The sequence below is a fragment of the Misgurnus anguillicaudatus genome, chromosome 2 (genome assembly GCF_027580225.2).
Source record: "Misgurnus anguillicaudatus chromosome 2, ASM2758022v2, whole genome shotgun sequence".
Lineage (NCBI taxonomy): Eukaryota > Metazoa > Chordata > Actinopteri > Cypriniformes > Cobitidae > Misgurnus > Misgurnus anguillicaudatus.
In genome coordinates, this window is record NC_073338.2 from 3479138 (window position 1) to 3489282 (window position 10145).

Genomic DNA, 10145 nt, shown 5'->3' on the forward strand with positions numbered 1-10145 from the left:
TTTGACATCTCTGACATTAAACATTGCCTGACAAGATTACTCACCTTATTATCAACCTAACTTTTTCTTAATGCCCAACAGTCCACAAATGCAGCTTGTTGTTATTATTAGCTTTATCTGCATTGCATGTTGTTGCAGTTTTGGGCACCATTAGTACCAGATTGAGCAGCTGCTGGCAAAAAAAGTGATGTCTTTTGTGTTGAGCCCCCACTGGATAGAGGCAGAAGGTGGGTTGGGATGTGCTGGTTTAACCCAGTGAAGGTTATGCCCTCAACTTTAATTAGTAGCAGACCAGGATTGAAGCAGTCACCTGATGGAGGTCACAGCTTCAAGTGGTTGTGATTTGGATAAAACCAGCGTCTGTTTTGGATCTGGCTGAGGGGTTAGAGGTGAGAGAATTAATTTACATGGATAAGGAGAAAAGTCTTTGTGTACGGGAGGGCTATAACTGAAAGAAACCACTTCAGATGACACTAGAAACGACTGGATGCCAAAAGAGATGAGTTCATAGGTTCACATGGATACATGTGCTTTTAGGCTGACTAAAGCGTGTAGTGTCTTGATGGAATAATACAGAATTCAATTGATGTACTGACACATACGTATTTAAACTTGTTTAATAGCTTTAAAAGGGCCTGCACAATCTAATTTCAAAGTCAGAACTATCAATTTTATAACATATTTTGGCCACACGTTTAAATGTACATTATCTCTCCTTCTTTCGACCAGGGCTGTATTGAGCAGTCAAGACTGAGAATGCAGCTTTTCTCAGGATTTTCAGTGGAAGCCCTCTAAATGCACTGTGTCACTCAGCATCAGCCCCCCCGCCCTGAGCTCCAGGCTCTTTGAAGCCCACCCCACCACAAACCGGTCAACTTAGATGCTCAGGAAATGAAAAAAAAGAGACATGCGGTCATAATAGTGGCTCAATATTGACTTTAAACACTTGTAAAGAGTGGCGGGATAAAACCTTTCCTTGACTCCTGGCTTTCACTTTGGGGCCTTGTCCGCATTACTGAATATGATGATGATTAACAAAGACATTTGGATGCTGCCAGACTATATTTGTCAGGAAAAGCATTTCACTAAGGCAGACAAAATAGAAACATGTATATTAGTGTCAGATAGAGCTGTAGGGTAAATTTCTTGAGGTTTGTGTATTTCTCGTACTGGGGATATGCTTTTATACTTAGTGAACAATATTTTCTCTATATGATTGTCTCCTGGTGGACAATTATAACAGGCCATAAAAATCATATAGAATAACACTGTACAGACACCACCATAGTAATCCTGAAGAAAATGTTAAATGAAATGCATATGGAAATTGTGTGTATCTCTTTCTTTTCTTGAGACCTGCTTTAGCTTCTTCTCTGACTGACACTTTATAATCAGTGTTTGCCAGAGGCTGCTTTCAAAAGTTTTGTCTCATCTCGGATTCAGAGAAAGAAGCTCAGTGGAGTGTGACAGAGGCCTGAAAGCATCTCCAGGAACGTATTTCATCTGAGAGCTGGCGTGTCTGGGCAGACAGCAGACTTTATCCACTATGAATGGGCACAAGTGTTCACATCACCTGAGGTTAGTTGTTAGGAGTAAAGTTGCCCATATAGGTAATGAATCTAGACCAGTAATTCTCAAAGTGTGGTCTGCGGACCACTAGTGGTCCGCCAACCCCCCCAGTGGTCCGCCAAAAGATGACCTAGGCAAGTGTTTATACAATCATCACTTATTTAAGTAGATTTTTAATGCACTTGCGAAACTGTGATATATCAGTTCTTGCCTTTCTGTTTTAATAACGTAAAAATTGATTGGTTGGCTAAACCAAAGAGGAGTCAAAAGAAACGATCAAGCATCAACTGAAAGCAGCTAAAATCCACAGATCTATTCGCTTTGTAATGTACTAGTTTTTGTTTCATGTGTGAAATTCCTGTAATTTCAGTGATTTTGGACATTAAGGGGAATTTTTTTTCAGTATTTTATTGTTACCATAGTTACAACCATAGACTTCATATACCCACCACCTCAGTTTTAAACTAATGGCTCTTTGGAATGACATTAAGTTGGACCTAGGCTGTTATAGTATGTTTACAGTTTTTTCCAATTGCTAACACACTAAAATGACATGAACAGCACAACTATTTAAACTGACACACAGAGAGCAACACCTCTTCTCAAGTCTCCAAAAGTCTAAACACATTTTCTGCTTTACACATATTTTGCAATTCACAATGGCACTTTTTAAATGCACTGAACACGGTTCTCTGCACTCTGACATAACGTCACATGTTTGCCTTTTCAAAACAGTACAATTCAAAATGACACTACACGAGCTAAATGGCCAATATATGTGCCACCTGCCCAAACACCTGAATGGTTAATTGTTAACACTTCAATCAGGATGTAAGCACTAGAAAAGACCACAGGAACGTCATTGGCCATAGAGCCATTATAGATGTTCCTGGCTAACGTGGTGGCAGTGTGCTGCCATTTCCAATTTGTGTCAAAGTTTGATTTTGATAATGTTATATGTAGTTTTGGTTGGAGTGCTTCATTTTGCAGGATATATGTGGTATTTTGCTATTTGGGTATGTGGTTTTGTAAATTCTGTTAAGTTTTTTGATAAAACCAGACTAGTTTGCAAAATTGTGTGTTAGCAATTGGAAAAAACTGTAATTGCATTTTTTTCACATGTCCAATTTGTTGTTCATATTAAGCTGCAACTCATTTCACATTTACTTTTTCAAATGAAATAAAATTCATATAATAATTTCGGAACATAGCATTGCATTTGTTTTTAAAAAAATAGTTTTTGACTTGAAACAGTTGCATAGCTTATCCTTTCTATTTTGTTGTTTTTTGGGGGCGTGTTAGAGTGGGATTCTGTTAGGTGGTCCTCAGAAAAAAATCGGAAGATAAAGTGGTCCTTGGGCTGAAAAAGTTTGAGAAACACTGATCTAGACCGACTGCTGTGTGCTGTTTGACATCATAGCAAGTGTGGCAAGTGTAAAATTGTGAATTTAAATGTATCATTTGATAATAATATTAAAAAATCATTGCTCTACTTCTGTGCACTCTTAAGGTAAAAATGTGTACTTTTTGAAAGGGTAACACCCCATTGATCGCTTTGTACTTTTCTGAGAGCGTATAGAAATTCTTTGCCCATTGCTTGCCACTTACATAAATACACTACTGTAAACTACTGTAACCCTCTGCACCTTTAGGTCCCCAAAAATGATGTTTCCCATTGGGTGTCCTGTTCTCCCATTAAATAATTATTGCCTATTTTAAATTATTTTATCATAGACATGGTTACCTATAATGTACAAAAGCTGCAAAGCAGCAAAAAGTTTGATCACATTGGTTATGCAAGTCAATTGAACCTACTATTTAAAGTTTTTGACTAGTGATGAGTTAATGTAACTTATAAAAACATGTTGAATATAAAGAAGCCTTTGAAGGGTCTAGAAAGAACCTTGCTTTAAAAAGTGTCTGTGGTGCTATAAAGAACCTTTAATTTCTCAGCTGTCAGGAGGATTCTATCCACTTTTATTTGCAACACTGGAACATAAAACAGAACTAGAATACATCAAATAAATACTTTTAATTTAGATTTTTTCATTCAATGAAATGTCATACAATTATAAATATGTGTATTAAAGTCACATTGCACATTTAAAAATACCACATTATCAATACAAATCACATTCAAATAAATGTATGATTTTTCATGCAAATATAGCAAATGTTTGTTACATAAGGATGTTACATAATTGAAAAATTAGGCAAAGACATTTGCGTTAGTATGGACAGCATCCCCCATGTTGATGTTATCATGTGACCTATGACGTATCAAATGTATTTTTCTAACAAACTATCACATATTTACTGCCATCTCAACACAGCTGTGAAAATTCTGCAGCTTTATTTTGATAAATCACTTGAGTACTTTGTGGTATATCCTGGTTCTGTGCGTGAAGTCAGGGTGCTGGAACAGCCCTGTGTGTGTATCGAAATCACCTGATTGGCTGGTCTCCGGTCCATAGCTTTGCTTTCCCGTGGCATCATGGGAAAGCAGGGATAGAAGTGTCCATCCGATGCTTGCTTCCAAATCTGGGCGGACTCAGTAGGGCAGTGGTTCTCAAACTGGGGTCCAGGGCCCCCAGGGGGGCCGCGAGATGGTGCCAGGGGGGCCCCAGTTTTATGACATTTTATAAAATACATTCATTTATCATGAATTCTGTGTAATTAAACCTAAAAAAAAATAATAAGGCTACTAACCAACAGCACTACTTTGTATAACTTAATATGTTTTGTTTAATTAAAATGTTAAAATTTAGAACAGTTTTTGTCATAAATTTTCTTTGGGGGGGCCGCGAAGGAATGCACCGTACACAAAGGGAGCCGCACGCGGAAAACATTTGATAACCACTGCAGTAGGGTATCCGGGGATCTGTAATCTCAGGCGGAGTAGACATCCTGTGACCTGCACTCACTCCCAAGTCAAATGACATGACATGCACTTGGTAAACAGTAACTTTGGAATATACTATTTAGAACAGCATTTAAAAAGCTCTTATTAGTCGTTACTAATACAATTTAATCAAATGTACGCAAATATATTTTTTTAATTAACAGATTAGTTAGTCAGAGATAAGTGACATTAAGATTAACAATGGGCAGCAGGAGTCGTGAGAGTACTGCGACACTATATATATATATATATATATATATATATATATATATATATATATATATATATTTGGGGGGGGCAGTAGGCATCAGGGTCCGTGGGATGTAGACCCAGATCAGCCATGGACACCCGAATGCACTATGTTAATTCTATCCAGTCCTGTCTTCGGTATGCCTGTTACCGAGTCCGTTCACAAGATGGTGGCCGCCATTCCCGAGCCTGTTCAGAAGATGGCTGCGCCAGTCCCGAGCCAGTTCACGTGAGGGCTACTAAATCGATCAGTGGACCCAGCCGGACCAAACGGTTCAGCGGAACCAGCCAGGTTGATCAAGTCGACCTCGCCAGCTGGGCCGACCGATTTTTTTTCCGAGTTCAATGAGTCAACCAAATCAAGTGATTCAACAAAGAGTGTGAGTGAGTCACCTGATTTGTCCGAATCACCTGATTTGTCCAAATCACCTAAACCAAATGAGTCATTTAATTCAGTGGGACAATCCGAATCATATGAACTTTTTGAAGCTTCTATGTTCGCCTTGCCTAGGAAGTCTCAAACTCAGGAGCCTGAGTCTCCTGAACTCCCTGTCAGGGCTGGAAGGTTCAAACCATGTTTTTTTAAAAATAGATGTAAACTTAAAGAATGCCCTGAGGTCCTAGTAAATGTGCATACAATTAAAAATGTGGATAAATTTAAATATTTGGGTGTTATCCTGGACCCAACTCTTACTTTTAACTCTTTCCCCGCCAATGACGAGTATTTCCGTCTTTCCACAATACCGCTATTATCCACTAGGTGGCGCCTTTCCGCAACTTTTTAAAACCGGAAGTATTGCCCTTTGGCAGGCTGCTACATGTCTGTGTCTGTTTTAAAGATCGCTCTGAATGGGATCTCTATGAAAACTCCGTCACAAAAATGGAATTATCTCTGCTTTTTGCTCAAAATGTGGTGTTTTTGCAGAAACCTACCCATATTCAAAAGCTGATTACAAAATAACTACTGAAGGTAGGATGAAAAGTTTTTTTTTTTTTTTGAAAGCAGAGGGTCTGTTCTTTCATTTGGTATATTGTATGTTTATATATTTGAAGAAGAACATTTTCTGGAAGGCATTAAACTTTTGTGAAAATCATAAAAAACGCTGGCTGGCAACTTTTTTAAAAAACGCTGGCGGTGAAAGAGTTAAAAAAACATGTAAAAAAGAGTAGTACACTTAAATTTAATCCTTTACATTTCAGACATATCGGGTGCGCACGCAGCATGGGGTCAAACTGTTTATACCATCCAGGCTTTATAATTTAAAGGGGTCATATGATGAAAATGCCAGCACTGCCACCCCGTAGGTCCGAGCAAAAATGTGTCGCCCTGGGTGTGTCCCCTAAAATGCAAATGAGCGGATGAAGTGCAAACACCGACCACAACGATGGTGGCCTGCTGTAATTGAAACTCTATTGTGCTGTCAAGTCCAATTGTGTCGTTTTGGGTGTGTTTTTTAAAATGCAAATGAGCGGATAAAGTTCAAACACTGATCACAATGATGGTGGTTTGTTGTAATTCAAACTCAATTGTGCTGTCAAGTCCTTCTTTTCTCTCTCTTTCTCTCTGCACTGGACGGCGGTGCGGTGGTTGGGGGGTTCAGATTAAGGAGGCGGTATTATTCTAATAAGATATCCTTATGACATCATAACGAAAGCCAAATTTCAATGACCTATTTTTGCTCACACCTACAAAGTGGCAATGCTAACATTTTCATCATATGACCCCTTTAATCTAACAGGGCTGAAAAATGATGACTTACCTCAAATGAAGTGAGCACTACAAACACAAGCCTCTTTGATATTTGCATTGTTCCAGTCTGCATGTTATTTGCTTGCAGCCGCAGATGTTGTATTTTTTTGTTTTTGAGATTATGCATGAATCGCGAAAACTTAATGGAAGACCTGGTGCGATTTTCACAGCCCACGACGTAAGTAGGCATTTTTGACGATACCGAATAATACACAACTCAATCTGCTGTAATGGCTTTTCTGACCCCGACATGCGCAGTGGGAAACGCCTGTGACGTGAACCGTGAAGGGGTCTATAAGAAACTCTCTTACCACTGAGGCATTAACTACTTATTTAAATGCAATGATTGTTCCGCAGTTTTTGTATTGCATTACAAGCTGGTCTCAAGCAAGAAAGACAGCATTGAGACCACTTGAATCATAATATAAACCAAACCTTAAGATCCATGATAAAAAACACGTCAATATCACCACTGTAAAACAATTACTAAATACAATATTTTACATTTGGAAAATTTGATAATGTATTCAAATGTTTGCTTACTTTTTAAAATAATTAATACTGTTGTTGCTCCTCCACTAAACATATGTATTGCACTCAACTCAGAAAAAAATAGAGCTACTTGATCAGCCACTAGAGGAGAGTGCAATATTCCCAATCGTAAAACTTCTTTTGGCAAATCATCTTTCTCTTTTGTAGCTATAACTCAGTGGAATTCCCTCCCCACACACCTTATTTCATGTACAAATCCTTTCATCTTTTCAGGCAGGGGCGGAGTGGGACCAAAAAATCTACCGGGAAATTTCGTATACCCTCCGTAGTAAAAAAAATGTCTCGTAGCTTATTTGTAGTAAAACTAGGGTAATACAAATCGTAATCAATTTGCCCCCCCCCCCAAAAAAAAACATTTTCATAATATTAATAAAATCATTAAATCATGGCTAATTTTCCTAAATGAGGAACTATACAAAACGATACCTGGTTGAAAGACGGAGATGCGCGCCTAAATCAGCTATTACATAACAGAGCGAGACCAGAGATGAATGTGCTCATAAACGGAGTAATATGGAATAATTTGTGCATCTTTGAATAACTGTAAGAATATTTCCTTTAAATATAATTTTTGTCATATAAAGTTTTGAGAGATAATAATGTTTTTTCCACGGTTATTGCTTATTTATTTTAACGTGTTTGGCGCATTACCTCAGAGTTTATTTCAGTAATATTGCTTTTTTTCCCAATAATAATAATAATAATACAATTTACATGCCAATCCTGCTTCCTTGTCTTTTTATTAATTTCATTATGCTGTAATGTTAATTTATATGTGGATATTTAATGGCATATGAGACGTTAATTGCCGTTATATTATCTCGTCTAATATTCAAATCATATCCGGAATAATGTGTGCATCTTTGAATAACTGTAAGAATACAGTTCATTTGAAAATAATTTTTGTCAAAGTTTTGAGAAATAATAATGTTGTGAGGATATTTATATATTTCAGTTAAATACTCTCGTCTATTAATATGGAAATCTAATAGAAATCTAATAGTAGGAAATATAAAATGTGATACTGCAAAGTTACCCTTCTAAATTTTATTTATTATATATAGCCATATGGAGATAAACCTTTGCGAATGTGCTGATTTTATCCATTCAAGTACTGACCACCAAGCTAGAGATTTTAAACATCCTTAATCCACATTTTCTATCAAATAGTCTCCGCGGATCAATCCGACCGCATATGTACTGAAATAAACAGGCATTCGGCGACGCGGCTTTTCACATCAAAGGCCGACAGGCTATGTAATTTGGAGAGGGGCCGTTCAATAATCCCCCTATATTTTTTTAAAATCCTAAACATGGTTGGACCTGCCGAACAGGTTGAGCACTTTTATATAGCCTACTGTGTTGAGCAAAGAGGCTGCACAGTTTGACCAGCTGGAAGCGGGCGCACATCAGGCCGCCAGACGGGGTTGCTATAACTTGCAATGTATAATTATCCATTATCAGACTGGCCCTCGCAGCCTCAAAACACTACCGGCCCACCGGGAAATGTCCCGACTATCCCGATGGCCACTCCGCCACTGTTTTCAGGTTTTACAAAAGTTTGGTTACTGTCATAACAAAACTGTACACATTTATGATGTGTGTGTGTGTGGTTGTATTGGTGGAGGCAAGGATTTATTGCATATTTGTGTAGGGGTGGGGTAGAATTGGGAGATATGGCCCATTTTGCCCCATCCTATCGCCAGCCTGTGAGATTGGTGATACACACTAGATACACGGCAGTAGTTTAATCATTTATTTATTCATTTTTTACTCTGGTTACATCTGCAGCTATGCTTTGGTCTCTGGCTATGCCTGCAGTTCTGCCCTGGTCTCCAGCTATGCTCTGGTCTCCGGTCCTGCCTGAGGCACCACCCTGGCTTTCACCTTTGCTATGGTCTCTGGCTCCTCCTGCGGCACCACCATGGCCGCTAGCTCAGCACTGGTCTCTGGTTTAGCCTACAGCTTTGCTCTGGTCTCTGGTCCCGCCCACAACTCCGCTCTGGTCTCTGATCCCTCTGCCGGCTCCGCCCTGGCTTCCTGCTCTGTCGGCTCCGCCCTGGCTTCCTGTTAAGCTGGACTTACTCTGTTTTCTCCAGCATCATGAACTTACTAAACTTACTTACGAACTAAAATGTTCCTATTCTCATAATAAGTAATGTGTGTGTTTTGGGTGTGATTTGTAAACTAAAAAACTAAGCGCAGGAAGAAGACCACCACTTTAACATTGATATTAAAAAATTGAGTTGTTTTCATCCGTATTGAAACTGTTGTTTATTGTATTAAAACCTTTAAAAGTCGTTTTCTTTCAGTCATGGAAGTAAAATTAACAGGCTTTTAATTGCTGTAAATGATTGGATAGCCTACTTCAGGGCTATTCAATTGGCGGCCAGCGGGCCAAACCCGGCCCTCAAGGTAATTTGATCCGGCCCTTTATGTAGTCTGTAAAAAAGACATCTCTAGAACAAATTTAGTTAAGTAGACAACGGGCCCTACAGTTACGAGTTGATGCGCGTGCGTCTGTTTCATACAGCATGAGCTGCAGAGCGCGAGTCACGTGACTGGCTGTGTCACGTGTTTATATTCGCGCTTTGGTCCACAAGTTCAACGCGATCGCCTCCCCCACTCGTGCCCGCGTCTCTAGCTGACAGTGGTGAGTTAAGAGATTAGACTCTATGGCAATTTTAACTTTATTTGTTGTATTTCCAGCTTAAAAACACTGCCTTTCCGACAATTGTTGTCTGATATTTTATGCTTATCCACAATGACATTAACAAATGTAATGAGTCCCGCCTCCGTAACTCACAAGATTTATATGATTGGCTTTGCCTTTCTTGAGTCCCCGCCTCTCTAACGTACAGTACGTCGCTTTATGATCGCTTTTGTGTCATGTAGTCTTCATTCGCTTGTAAGAAGCACCAGAGCTCACCCTGAACAAGATGCGATGTGCATGATTATGCAGCCAGGCTACCGGTAAGTGAGTGAAGAAAGCATTCTTATATGAACAGGTGTATGCACAAAATACGAGACAGCCCGCTTAGAAAAAAGGAAACACAAACAATAAAATAATAACTACAGTATAGTTAGTAATTGTTTTTTGTGTGATGGCTGCACAATAAGTAT

The 10145-nt window shown here is 38.9% G+C and overlaps 1 long non-coding RNA gene across 1 annotated transcript; it reads left to right on the top strand.

Moving 5' to 3' along the window:
* The first annotated feature begins 1388 nt into the window (after positions 1 to 1388).
* Positions 1389 to 9277, top strand: LOC129443441 (uncharacterized). The gene is made up of 2 exons (XR_008644145.2): positions 1389 to 1578; positions 8814 to 9277. It is a non-coding gene; the product is annotated as an uncharacterized lncRNA (long non-coding RNA).
* Positions 9278 to 10145: the final 868 nt, after the last annotated feature.